We start from the raw sequence: 14,965 nt of genomic DNA on the forward strand, positions 1-14,965 counted from the left end.
TAGATGTCCCAGATGACTTGTTGCATGCCTATTGGTTGATCTGTTATTGTTCTGGACTTCAGCTGAAGCTATCAAACAGAGTAGCTATACTTGGTCTCTCTATGTGACTTGGGTTTTTCACATCATGGTGGCTAGTTTCTGATAGGGATCATCCTAAAAACAAATCTTCCCAAAGACCCAGGTTGAAGCTGTGAGGTTTCTTACGGCACAGCCTCGGAGGTATCTTCTGACATATCCTATTAGTAAAACAATTCACAAATGACAGTCCAGGTTCAAAGAAAAGGGAATTAGACTCAACTTTGATGAGAGTGTGTCAAAGAATTTGTGGTCATTTTTAGTCTGCTATACTAATGAAATGCTAAGCTTTCAGAAATATGTATGATTATTTTAAAATCTCCTCTATATAAATCCTTACTTGTCTCTAACACTCATATATAATCTTTTATTAGAATCATTAGAAGACCTAGTAATCAGTTCATCATAAGCTTTAAAGAACAATTGTAACTGGGAATGAAGAAGAACAAATATATATTTAGAGTATTTCCCTTCATATAAAATAAGTAAAAAGTAAGTTAAAAAATTTAAGAACTGAATTAACTGTTGAATCAAATTATTTGACAAAATTATTTTGGATTTATGAAAGTAGTTTTTCCTCTGAGTATTGCCCAGCTTAGCATTTTTATTTTACTTTCAAAACATGAATATCTGCTTCCATGTATGGAAGGCTGTCATGCTCTCTATGAATCCTATACTAAATCCTTATCATTGAATATCCCAATTATAGTACTTAATTTATTGCATAAAACAGATGGAAAAGTGACTTAAAATAGACTTCACTTCTGGCAGTATGAAAATTAAATACACTTAGTTGAATTTTTAAAAATACTAGTTACAATATAGAAAAAATAGTTAAGCATGTTACAACTCATATGACAGTAAGGAATTTCCAGGATTCCTAATAAAGTAAACTATGGGAAGTAAGAGAGGACCAAAGCTGGGATTTTAGCCCTTAGGCATGAATGAAAAAAGAACAGGAAACTTCCTGCCTTGAGCTTGGTGTTCAGTAGAAGGGGGCAGGATGGAAAAAATAATAGAAAATAAAATGGCTTAGGATTTTCCAAAAGTTTTGATCAACAGTAATCTTGACATTCTGGAAATCCAGTGACACTTAAATAGGATACATAAGAATAAATCTTTACCAAAATACATCATAGTTAAACTGTGGAACACCAAAAAAGAAAAAAGAGAGAAACCTTTTAAAAGCTTCCAGAGAAGAAAAACAGATCAATTATAAAAGAACAGTGATTGATAATCAATTTATATTTAACAACAGTATTAGGATACAGAGACAAAGGAAGAATTTCTTCAATGTGCTGAGATAATGTAACTGTCAACCTAGAATTCAATACTTAGAATGAATATTTCCAGCTATGAAGGAGAAATAAAAATATCTCAGGAGAATAAAAACCTGGAGTTTACTACCAACAGACTCAGACTAAAAGAAATTCCGAAGAATATACCTATATAAAAATGATACAAAATTATATCACATGGAAGGCCTATGATGGAAGAAAGAGTGAAAAGAGATATTGATAAATATGAGTATGAACCAACACTGGGAAAAATGATTATCTAATTGTGAAATAAAATGCTAGAATTAAACTACTGTACAAAATAGCCTATGTATCAGGAAGAGATTATTTAAAGGCCCTTTAATATTTTTGGAAATTATGCGACTTATTGATAAATTTAATACTTTCTTTTTTCTTTTATTTTTAACCATTTTTTAAAATTGAAGCATAGCTTAAAATGTTGTGTTAGTTTCAGGTGTACAGCAAAGTGATTCAGTTTTACATACATATATATCTTCTTTTTCAGATTCTTTTCCATTATAGGTTATTACAAAATATTGAATATAGTTCCCTGTGCTATGCAGTAGGTCCTTGTTGTTTATCTATTTTACATATAGTAGAGTGTATAGGTTAATCTCAAACTCCTAATTTATCTCTCCCCCCCTGCCCCATCCAATATCCCTTTTGGTAACCATAAGTTTGTTTTCTGTCTATAGGATACCTACTAGGCCTCTGCTGATACCACCTGGCTGGGAGGGGGAGGAAGAACGCCTGGCGATTTGAGTGGCTATGGGAGAGGGTGGCCTCATTACTGCTGAGCAGTGAGGAAAGCCCTACTGGGCCTGCTCTGAAACCTCTTCAGTGGGGGAGGGGAGTGGCACTGGGTTCTGGGTGGGGTTGAAATTGTAGGTTGAACCTGTGGTTTCCACTGATGAAGGCAGGGAGGAGTGGAGGAAATAGGGAGGTTGCAAGGGAAGGAAGCTCCACACTTGGTCTTCAAACCAACAGGGACATAGCGGTTCCTTGTTCCAGCTTAGCAGAGGTAGAATTTTAGGCTGTCTACTCAGTCTTTGCTGGTGGGGATGGAGGTGGGGCTTCAGTTTTTCTCTTTGGTATTTGGCTGGAGTAGAACAGTTTTTATCTAAAAGTTTTCAGTCCAGGCTGCCTATTCCCTGTTTCTTTAGTGAGATAAACCAAATTTTTCTTGGGGCTTTTTTCATCTGTGCCCATTGATGTTTCCAAGGTGCTTCTGACATTATGGCTGCCATAGTGAAGATAAACTGAACTCATATGACCTCAGTTTATCCCTGTCACTTGTATGGTGCCCTTTGAAGCTCTGCTATGGAGCAACAGTCCACTCTGATGATTCTGGGTTGGCCTGGACCTTTCTGTGTCCTTTTGTTCACCAGCCACTGATGAAGGAAAGAGACAGAGATTCTTTAGCATGCCATTGAAGACTGGTGCTAAGCATAAGGAAAATTCGTGCCAGTTGGTCTCAACCACATCTATGGCTTAGATTACCATTTTAATGCTGATCTTCTTATCATGATTAGCAGGAATAACATTCAGCTGATGTGCACCTGTAAAGATGAACAATGTGACAAATTACTGAAATGATCTGGTATTGCTAAATAGCCCCTAAGTGTCCCTCCTGACCCTGCTCTCCAGCCCCACAACTGTGTTTACTGCCTTGCCCTATCTTAAGGACCCTCATGGACCTCTGGCAATTTATTTTCTAAGGGATTATTTTCTGGAACATTGGGGAGCTTCTGGGAATCTGCTCAAGTGCTATGGTGAAGATCTGTTCTGATTGGGTAGTGCTATATATATATATATATATATCTCAAATTTACCTCTGCAACTTCAGCTTCATTTATTATCCAACTGCCTACCAGATATATCTGTTTGATTATCCAATGTGTAATATGCACGGACACATTATCTTTCAACAAAATCAACTTCTCATTTGTATACATGGTACAAGGTATCAGTGGATGGCCCTGATTTTTACTTGTTTGTCTAAGCTAGAACTTGCAGGGAATCCTTGTCCCTTTCTTCTTCACTTCTGATTTCTAATCAGTGGTAAAATATCCCTTGTCCCTCCATTTTACGAGACCCCAAGCTCACCATTTCCCTTTACCTTTACACTCTTTGCTTAGGTTACTATTACCTCTCACCTGGATCGATGCAGCACAGTCTTGGCAGGGATCCCTGCCTCCTGTAGTCTTCCCACCCCTCTATCACAGTCTATTTCATTATCCAAATAACAACTTATTTTCCAAATTGTAAATGATCTAAGCTACATCCGTCTTAGTGGTCTGGTCATCACTGCTTCCACCTTTGACCCCTTGCTGCTCAGCAGAGTGGTCTTGATCATTTTACACATAAATCAAAGCGTGATGTACCTTCATTTAAAACTGTTCAATGGCTTTCCATTTGTATTAAATGACATGCTAACTCTTTTTTTTACTTATGATATTTTATATTATCTGACTCTGCCTCCATCCGCGGACTCTTCTTATACCTTCTACTTCTTCATATGCTCTGCTTTATGTACGCTGGAGTTATTTCTCTTCTTCATATAAGCCATGCTCTTTCCAGACTCCATTCTTTTTCCTTTTCTGTTTCAGATTTGCTGAGTTGCTCTTCTCCTAGTTCTTTGAATGTTTGGCTTGTTCTTTAATATTCACGCTCCAGGTTTTAGCTTAGTAGCACTGCCTCAGAGAGGTCTCTCCTAGCTCTCCTCTGTAAACTAGTCATCTCCAGCTTTGCTGGAGCTCAGTGTCATGTTCATTTCCTTCATAGCATTTTTCACACTCTGAGTTTTTTGGCATATTTAGTTTTAACATGTACTTATTTTTAACAGGTTTGTTTGTTGTCTTCCCCAATAAAATGTAGACTCCCTGAGGGCAATGCCTATATCAATCTTGTTCATTCTGTATCCCCTGGTATTAGAATGGTGTCTGACACATAGTAATTATGATGATAGTGGTAATAATGGTAATGACGATGGGTAACTTGTGTTTACTACTCACTAAAGCTAAGCACTGTGCTAAATGTGTTGTATGTATCATTCCATTTAACTTGCACAGTAACTCCTAGAGTGAAATATAAGTATTAACCCTATGGCTTTAAGAATAAAATCCATTAAACTATGCCCACTTTAGCTCTAATGTGTTATTTAAAGATTACTGGAAGAAAACAAAAAAACTACAGGAAAACTAGGAAAAATAAGCTTTAGAAAAATGCAACATGGCCTCAGATTATCAGAAAGTAAAAGAATGGGAATATGATCCATATTCTGGGAAACCTCAATTTTAGTGTGTTCACTGCCTCAGTGAACTCCCGGGGTCCTGGCTGATTTTTTGGTTAACTGGTATGGTAATCAGTCTCAGTGATTCATCTTGCTTTTTAAGAACAAAAACTTAAAATCAATTTTCAAAAACCTGTTCCATCTATCTTTGCCTTTTAGCTGATGAGAGGCAGGCATCTTTATTCTCTTAGTAAGATGGGCTATAGGGTTCATGGTGTGACGATGTAGTTTTAAAATTTCACAAAATAATCAGCCAAACATTTTTCTCCCATTTCTGGATGCAAGTAATTTGTGGTCTCCTATGCTAAGATTCTGCAATTAAGCGTAAACACAAAGCCTCTTATTAAAATCTCAGCCTTCTTATCTATCTTCACATAGTATATGCACTAAGTATTCCTTACCCATCTCAACACATGGCCTATGCAAGTGCTGGACCTTTATGTTGCGGGCTCAGAGTAAACAGTCATGTGGTTTCCAAAGTAGTTTCCTGCCTCTGGAACATGGAGGGTTTTCAGCTACCCTCTACCATGCCCATCTGATATTTGAGAAAAACAACACAAGGTGATTGATTACCTTGTTTATTACCACAAACTAGTTAATCACAAAGCCAGAATTTGATTCCAAATACTCTGTTGAGAGTCCAAGCTCTTAAACATGAATCTATATTTTAATTCTGTGATATTTAACCAAGATAACATGTGTTCTATGTAATTGAGTAAATAATTTTCCATTTATTAGTTTTTTATTAAACTCAGTATTTGTCTCAAGAACACTTTCATTTTATTTATTTTCAACACCTGTTAATTGTTAACATTTAATGAAATGCTAAGAATTTTTAGGTTTGATAATGAAATGACAAACCTTGCATATATTTAAATAGTAACAAAGAACGATTTTGGCATGTTGCACACGGGGGCATACACATTTAGTGTGCTCTAACGTGTTTTATTTTTCATTCAAAACATAGGTCTCTTTTAGCTCCATATACTTCACTGAGAATTGAGTTCGGTCAGCTAATAGCTTGGGCATTGTAACTGATAAATCAGAATTGCAATTACTGGAGACAGATAAAACTAAGCAGAGAAAAGGATGTATAAAGTTGCCATCTCCTGAGAAGTCAGTGGCAATTTTCCTTGGAAAAGTCGAGCTCTATCAGTTCGAGGAAAAAGATTAGAGAAGTTTCTTTAATTAGAAAGTTCACGTGCACAAAGCAAGGAAAATCATTTTCTCTCAGCTTGATGACGTTTCGAAGGGTTAAGAACCAGGCTGTTAATTCAGCTCCTCTTAAATGTCGCTCTGGAGTCAAGGCTGTCACCCGTTTGATGGGTCGTTCTTACGGCTCTTCACTGTGTGTGTCAGTCCTCTGCGAAGTGAGGAGACAACGCATAAATCCTAATAGAGAGGGTGGATGGTAGATTGGTTCTTAAAGCAGCCAGTGGCTAACAAATTACCAACCCTGGGTGAAAAATGAGGTCATGAAGATTTAAATGTGGCAAGAAAGAAGGTGCTGTCTGCGCAGGAAAGATACTTAGTGTGAACCCATCTGTGGTAATAGATTAATTGCCTTCATTAGCAAAGATGTATGTCTTACACCAGCCATCAATAAATGTTTCAGGTCTACTCAGGAGTGATGGCTCTGTTGATTCAAAAGATAAGACTATTCCCTAACAAAAGTAAAAGTAAATATATTTCTAAAAATTTCCACAATCTGATTCATAGTTCCATAATAAAGAATAATTATATATCAAGTTTAAAAAATGAAGATGAGAAAAGAGTTGCTCTGGTAAACTAAATTACATCTTAATGAATAGTTTTTATAAAGCTCTACAACAGTTGGAGAGGTATTTCTGGCTGGAGGAAACTTTCTTTACTGGGCTTGCCTTTGCTTGGCCTTTAAGATAATCTATTTTATTTTGTTTTATTCTTTTAAATTAAAAAAAAATTTTTTTTTGATGTGGACCATTTTAAAAGTCTTTATTGAATTTGTTACACTACTGCTTCTGTTTTATATTTTGGTTTTTTGGGCATGAGGCATGTGGGATCTTAGCTCCCCGACCAGGTATCAAACCTGCACCCCCTGCGTTGGAAGGCAGTCTTAACCACTGGACTGCCAGGGAAGTCCCCGTGATAATCCAACTATTTTTTAAAAATTATTTAATTCAGTTATGTCCTATCTTAGCTTATAGATTTTTACCCTCCTCACTTCAAAGAGATGATTCCTGCACTTCATTCTTCCATTAATGTATCATTATTATGTATGATGGACAGTAGTGAAAAATACCTCAGTCAGAAAAACTTCGATTTTTTTCTTTTTTTAAACAATGCCAGAGTAAATGGCAGTAGACTAAGAAATTAATCAGGGAACAGTATCAACATAGGAGCTGTCTCTTCAGTAGACTAAATGTTAACTATAAGAGAATAAGAAAATAGAGGTGTGAGGTATCATCTTAAATCATAGCATACAGGAGGCTCTGTAATTCATTCATTTATCCATTCACTCAAAAGTATTTATTTAGCACTTACTATATCACAGGCAAGGCACAGGTTCTGGAGAAAAATCAGTTAACAAAAGAGACAAAACATTCCTGCTTTAGTAGAATTCACATTCTAGCTGAAGAAGAAAACTTAAAAAGTAAGTTATAAAAAATATTAGAAAGCGATAAGTGTTATAGAAAGAAAATTGAAGAGTGTTAAGGAGACTGAGAATGTGGAGGTGGGGGACAGCAATTTAAATGGCCTGGCCCTTGGGAGTCTCCCTAAAAAAGGCAAGGCTTCAATAAAGACTTGGTGGAGGTGAGGAAGTGTGTCACATGTGTAAGTGAGAGAAGACCATTCTAAACAGAAAGAATAGCCAATGTGAAGACCAGGAAGTGGGAGTACACTAGTCATGGCTAATGAACTTAGGAGGTCACTCTAAGTAGAGCAGAGTTAACTAGGGGGTCCTGCAGACAGAGACGTGATCTGGACTTTATACTTCTCTGTTACTTATATTTGTGCTATCTTACTTACAAACAGGTTCACACATAAATACAGAGACACACATAACGCACACCTTGTTGGCTTTTAACTAACTTACAGTTAAAAAAAATCCTAACTATCATGTAAAATGACATTAAAGCAGACCTTATTTGTTCTGCCTTTGTTTAAAAAAAGGGTATCTATGACTCTGTTTCTGTTTTGTTATGTTTGTTCATTTGTTTTGTTTTTTAGATTCCATGTATAAGTGAAGTCGTATGGTATCTGTCCTCTGATATTTCACTTAGCATATTATCCTCTAGGCCCATCCATGTTGTTGCAAATGGCAAGATTTCATTCTTGTTCATAGCTGAGTAATATTCCATTGTGTGATACCACATTGTCTTTATCCATTCATCTATCAATTGACACTTAGGTTGCTTCCCTGTCTTGGTTATTGTGTATAACATTGCAATAAACATAGGAGTCCATATATCTTTTCAAATTATTATTTTTGTTCTCTTTGAAGAAATACCCAGGAGTGGAACTGCTGGATTGTATGGTAGTTCTATTTTTAATTTTTTGAGGAACCTCCATACTGTTTTCATAATGGCTGCACCATTTACATTCCCACCAGCAGTACCCAAGTGTTCCCTTTTCTCCACATCCTCACCAACATTTGTTATTTGTAGTCTTTTTGATGATAGCCATTCTTACAGGTGTGAAGTGATCTCATTTTGGTTTTGATTTGCATTTCCCTGATGATTAGTGATATTAAGCATCTTTTCATGTGTCTGTTGGCCATCTGTATGTCTTCTTTGGAAAAATGTCTATTCAGGTGCCCTGCCCATTTTTTAATTGGGTTGTTTGTCTTTTTGATGTTGAGTTATATGAGTTCTGTATATTTTGGATATTAACCCTTTACAGATACAGAGAACAAACAGGTGGATGCCAGAGGGGAGAGGGGTGTGGGGATGAGTGAAACAGGTGAGAGAGATTGAGAGGTACAAACTTCCAGTTACAAAATAAATGTCACGTGGATGAAATGTACAGAGTGGTGGATATAGTCAGTAATAATGTAATATCTTTGTATGGTTACACTCAGTAACTGGATCTGTCATGGTGTCACTTTGTAGTGTATATCAAATCACTATGTTGTGCACCAGGAATTAACAGTGTTGCGTTTTGAAGATCAGATTTGTGGTTACCAGAGACAGGGAGTGGGGTGAGGTACAAACTCCCCGTTATAAGATAAATAAGTACTAGAGATGTAATGTACAACATGATTAATATAATTAACACTGTTGTATATTATATACATATAAAAATTGTTGAGGGTAAATCCTAAGAATTCTCACTACAAGGAAAACTTTTTTTTCTTTTTCTTTTATTTTGTATCTATACAAGATAATGGATGTTCACTAAACTTATGGTAATCGTTTCATGATGTACGTGAGTCAGATCATTATGCTGTGTACCTTAAACTTACACAGTGTTGTATGTCAATTATATCTCAATAAATAAAATCAGAATAAGAAGTAAATTTTAATTTTTTTTTAAAAATTGAAAGAATAATTTGGAATGAATGACTCAGTGAATTCAAGGTTTTCCTTTAAACTAGTATTTTTTAAATTTTTATTGGAGTATAGTTGCTTTACAATGTTGTGTTAGTTGCTGTTACTGTACAGCAAAATGAATCAGCTATACATATACATATATCCCCTCTTTTTTAGATTTCCTTCCTATTTAGGTCACCACAGTGCATTAAGTAGAGTTCCCTGTCCTATACAGTATGTTCTCATTAGTTATCTATTTTATAGATAGTATGAGTAGTTTATATGTGTCAATTCCAATCTCCCAATTCCCCCCCACTTTCCTCCTTGGTATCCATACATTTGTTCTGTATGTCTGTCTATTTCTGCTTTGCAAATAAGATCATCTATACCATAAACTAGTATTTTAATTATTTTTCAAAAGCTACTGCTTTAATCATTTGATTTAAAAATTTTTTAGAATTTCATCTCACCATTTCTTCCTTGTTGTTTTGAAAATCACAAATACATTTCTCTGTCAGAACTGCCCCCCAAAAAATCCTTTTTATTCTGAAGCATTACATGTTCCTATCCCACTCCCTGTCTCAGAGGGCCTATCTGTCTGTCTGTATTTTGTGTTAAGGCAACGAAGTTCCCTTTTACCTACAGATGTTTTCTGGAAATGGTAAGACATTAAATAATCATTAATATAATAGCTTGAATTGATCAGATAGCAACACTTAACATTTTAAAGCATTTTATAGCACTTTAAAGCATTTTCACATAATTAACATATTTTAGTCCTTTGGGGTATTGTTACACCTATTTTGCAGATCAAGAAAGTAAAGCTTGTAGAAATTAGTGATGTGGGCTTAATCATATTAGCTAGTAAATACAAGGTATGGTGGTGGGGGGAATAATTCACAAGGATTCCCTCCTTGCCTAAACTTCAGTCAGGCTCCTCGGAGCTCTACTCTCAGCCAGGCTTTGTCCTTGGCCTGGGAGGTCCAGTTTAGCAAGAATCCTGCTAAGCCACTTTAGCAAGAATCTCCCCACTTTTGATACCTAATCAAACTCCTCTGAGTAATTTTCCATCCATTGGCTCCCTTACTCTGCCTGCTGGCTGTAAATCCCCAGTTGTCCCTGCTGTATTCAGAGCTGAGTTTGATCTCTCTCTGCTATTGCAAAATCTTGAATGAAGTCATCTCGGTCTGTTTAACTCTATCTGGTGCAATTTTTCTTGACACAACCCAGGAAAAATGTTACTACACATAGAACACAGGCCATAGTAAGCTGTTCTGAGCATTTGTCTAGAAGTATTGAGACATGAGATAATTTTGGGGCAGTATGATAGGGACCAGAAGCGAGAGACTATACATGCTTACAGGTCCCAGAAACAAACTTTGTATGTATGACAATATTCTGAGGAGCCTGCATTAGCCTCAGGAAAGAGCCTTATTTTATTAACAGATACTCATAATAGCTTTTGTTTTATCGAATACTGTTTTTTTTATCAGAACTTGTCTTAGAAATCATACTATTTAAAAGTTACTTTAATGTAAAATTTTAGCTTTTGGAAAGAAGTTTATCCTGGTGTCAAAACTGATTTCCCCATTTCTGAGTAACACTGATTCAACAAAATAGTGAATTGAAATTGACATAACACGTAATAGGAGATTAAGTAAATCAAAATTCTTTTACACGAGAATAAATCAGTGGCCATGCATCTGTGTATCCTGGTGGAAAGATTTTTTAAAAAGATAAGACTTTTTTTGGAATTCTCCTTCCATGTAACTTGACTTCAATGTGACCAGTTTTCTCACCTGAAACGTGGAGATAATATCATAGACCTCATCTTGATATGATTAAGATTATAATATTGTGATTTATAATAAACATTTATTTGGTATTTGTCCCATTCCTGGCACACTACTCCTAATTTCCTAGATGTAATTTCCTAGATGATAAGAGTACTGGGAGCATCTTTTATTAAACTATTGTCCTCAGTTCCTAAAATAGCTCCAGAGTGATAAGGTGAAAGGAATGTCTTCGTATCCATAACAAGCTCTTTCAACCACAACCAAGCCTATGTTAATGAGGTGATGTTTTGGAAAGCCCCTAGTTAACCACAGGATGAGGGCTGGTTGCCAGGAGAACCGTCCTGTGATTAGAGGATTGGAACTTTCAGTCCTACCCCCTTACCTCCAGGAAGGAGAGAAGGGCTGGAGGCTAAATTAATCACCAGTGGGCACTGATTTAATCAATCGTGCTGTGTAATGAAACCTCCCTAAAAATCCCTGGGTTGATGTTTCTGGGTTGATGAACACCTAGAGGTGCTGGGAAGGTGGCACATCTGGAGAGGACATGGAAGATCCATGCCCCTTCCCACATAGCTTGCCCTATATGTTTCTTCTATATAGCTGTTCGTGTGTTGTATCCTTTTATGATAAACTGGTAGTCTAGTAAGTAAACTGTTTTCCTGAGCTCTGTAAGCTGCTCTAGAAAATTATCAAACCCATAGAGGGGGTCATGGGAGTCTAGTTTATGGTCAGTAAATTAGCAGTACAGGTGACAAGTTGGGGGTTTGTAGTTGGCAACTGAAGTGGAGGAGGGGGGCGCTCTTACGGGACTGAGCCCTTAATCTGTGGGTCTGTGCTAACTCCAGGTAGACTGTGTCAGAATTAAATTGAATCGTAGGGCACCCAGTGGTGTTGGAGATTTGGTTAGTATAGACAAACTTCATACATTTGGTGATCAGAAGTGAAATGTTGAAAGCAGAGTGGAGAGGAGACACAGTAGTTTTTCTTTTTCATGATTAAATTAGGTAGCATTTAAACGGCCTAGTATAATTTTTGGTCCTTGGTAGGAATTCAGTAAAAAGAGAGGCACCCTTTTGTTCCCTTTTCCTATTAATAGCCAATTCCAGCATCTTTTCTACAAAATATAACTGATTAAATTAGCCAGAATCAAACCCATAGTCATAACAATATGTTGCATTATGAAGGCCAATATTTCAGAAAAGAGGGAAGTAATTTAATATCAAGGCTGTAATTCACCAAAGTGGTTGAATGTACCATCAATTAGCAGTCAATTTTATTAAATTTCTCCCAACTGTATTTTTTATTTCAGTTAAGAATATACAATTTAGTATACAATTAGTTAGAGAACACATTTGGGACTTTTCCTTATGAGAGTAAGGACTTTTACAAAAATGTCCTCTAAACTTAAATTATTATGGAAACATTTTGAACTTGAATCTCTCAAGAAATTTTAAAAATCCAAACTTTTTCAGAAGTTTAAATACTCTATTTTTTCCAAGAAAATGGCAACTCTTTTTTTCTTGATCCTTTGTAGTGCTAAAGGGCATTTTTTAAAAAACTGTTTCAACTAAAAGATTCTTTGGAAACAAAATTAACTCTTTCAGGTGATTAGAGTGGTTTTCATCAATTATTGATCATATTTGTTGTATTTCCTAAACAATACTTTAGTGAGGTGCAGAAATTGATGTATCTTCCAAAAGTCTTTCATAAACTCCTAGGGAATAAAAAACAATCATGAACTGATAGGGTTTAGTTCATTCTTCCATATTAAAAATAAGGTCATATTAATGACATTGTTGAACATTTACAAGCCACTATTTGTGAGTCCAGAGTAGGTGATTTATAGCCTTTTGGCCATGAAATTATGAATTTTACTGAGTTGTGACCATATTTATAGCTGTGGAATCATGGAGCCCTCTTGTTAGAGTATTGTATAGAAGTTAGAAGTCAAAAATCTGGAATTCACTCATAGGAATTTTAGAAAATAAACTGAGACAAAATATCCCACTATGATGCAGGCAATAATTATTAAAATCTGTAAGGAAGTGAATGAGCTGAACCATACAGCGCTCTGGGAATGTAGCATTCCCAGCAGAGGGAAAAGCAAATGTGAAATCCTTGAAGCATGAGCTTGCTTGGGTTGTGATTAAGAAGCAGTGAGGACCAGTGTGGCAGCACAGATTGGTTAAAGAGGGACATATTAGACATTGAGAGGGACACCTGTGCTTGTTCTTTTCTTTCCATCCTCCTTCACAGGCAGGTTTTGACTTCTCTGACTGCAAATAGTTAAAGTTAAGTCTTGCCTTTTAATCTTTATCACAGTACCCTGATTGTTGCTTATTTATTATCACCACTTGTTTTTTGGTCTGTCTCTTTAACTAGAATACAGATGCCACGAAGTCAGGCATTTGATGTGATGTGCTATTTACCACACTAGTGTTATCTCAGGTACTTAGCACAGTTCCAGGTACCTAGTAGGCACTCAAATATCTGTTGAATGAATGAATGACTGTTCCGTGAGATGGTAGCTGAGACATGTTGACTTGCTAAAAATTTATCAAACTGTGATTTAGGACTTGTAAACTTTTCTGTCTGTACATTGTATTTCAAGAAAAATTAATCCATCTAAAAGCGGCATAATGGAAAAGTATACAATTAAAATTTAACATGATTTTAACAAACACTGAGAGGTGGTGATTTAAAAAAATGAAACAAAACCAAAACTAATGGCCACTGGATCAGACCAGTATGCAGCTCTCTGAAACTGTTTGGGTAGCCATGTACCCACCCTCTCTGTGATGACTGTAAAGCACCCAGCAACTTCCCACTTTCCCTGGACTTTCTCTTTTGCCTCTAAAGAGTGAAAATTCTACTGCTTCTGTGTCCCAGGACAACAGTGGACAAAGAGTCCTGCTTCCTATCAACCTAAGCTGAAAAACTATCCCTTGGAAAGCTTTTCCCCAAAAAAGCAGAGATATAATTTTAATTGGGATATTTGGCACTTTATAGTTCAGTTACGTTTTCAGTTAAATCATCTTTTGTTAGCATTTGGAGAATGGATGCCATTTAATTCACTGGAAACAGTAAAATCAGAAGGCATAATTTTACGTTACTGGGTCTTCCTAAGTACAACTATGGTATATAATAAATGTTCAAAATAGCTAACTTAAAAATAAGGTATTTTTATTACTTTGTTAAATATCAGATATTAGTGAGAATGAAAAATGTGCTTTCTGATACCATCTGAAGTTATATGTACATTCCAGATGCTAGCTTATGCTCTCTTGCTTGTGTTCAACCCACACACAGCAGGCTTTGTTAAAATACGAGGGTGCAATGTAACAAAGGACTCAGTTCCTTCAAAATAAATAAAACAATAATTAGGTGGCTTGGTCAAGGAATTCCAAGAGATGAACTAAAATTTGATTGAAGAATACACAGGTTACATAAAACTTTTTCATCTTGTACAACGGCAGTTACTTGATAAATATACTTTGTGTTCTAATCAATAATTTAAAAATTTATTTAAAGTTAAATATGAAACAAAATCCGTCTCCAAGTTGGCTACGAAGTGGCTTAGAAACCTTTTCAGTAGAGGTTTGTTAGTCTGGAAAACATTGTGACTCTTGGGAAATACATAAAACATTCTCTCCCCTTCACTACACTCTTCAGCAGCTTAGTATGATAGCCAGAGGTAGACAAATGCATTGCCATCTTTCTTTCTTTATGATTCCATTAATTAAAAAAAAAAAAAAGAAAAGCTAATTATCTGGGAGGGAGTGTATTCATTTTTCATACCTCAGCCCTTCTTATTGACTGATTACTTAAACCCAGTTATTGCTGTATATACTTCATATACTACGTAAGGAGACACAGAACTTGAATTAACATGTTTAATTCCTTGTTTACTGTGAGAGAGACTACCTTGTGTTCCAATGGCTGAGTTTTTATCTTGAAGAGCTTAAGTGCCTATTACCATTTGTTGATTAATTT

This window comes from Eubalaena glacialis, chromosome 4 (genome assembly GCF_028564815.1).
Source record: "Eubalaena glacialis isolate mEubGla1 chromosome 4, mEubGla1.1.hap2.+ XY, whole genome shotgun sequence".
Taxonomy (NCBI): Eukaryota; Metazoa; Chordata; class Mammalia; order Artiodactyla; family Balaenidae; genus Eubalaena; species Eubalaena glacialis.